The following is a 208-nucleotide window of genomic DNA, read 5'->3' as shown; positions in this document are numbered from 1 at the left end:
TTATGTCCTTTCTCTCTCCCCGCCCTGCTCAGCCTCTGGGGCGCGGGCGTCCCCTTGCAGCCGCCGGCACGTGCCAATCTCCGCGCGTCTCGTCTGGGAACCGCTCGTGGGCCCCCGCGCCGCGCCTCCTGCCCGCGTAATGCGCTCTAATATTTATTTACATGCCTTTCAGACTATTATTTATTAAGGTATCGCTGCCAACTGTGTG

This window comes from Bison bison, unplaced genomic scaffold, assembly GCF_000754665.1.
Source record: "Bison bison bison isolate TAMUID 2011002044 unplaced genomic scaffold, Bison_UMD1.0 scf7180017864516, whole genome shotgun sequence".
Classification (NCBI taxonomy): Eukaryota; Metazoa; Chordata; class Mammalia; order Artiodactyla; family Bovidae; genus Bison; species Bison bison.
This window is presented reverse-complemented; position numbering follows the sequence as displayed.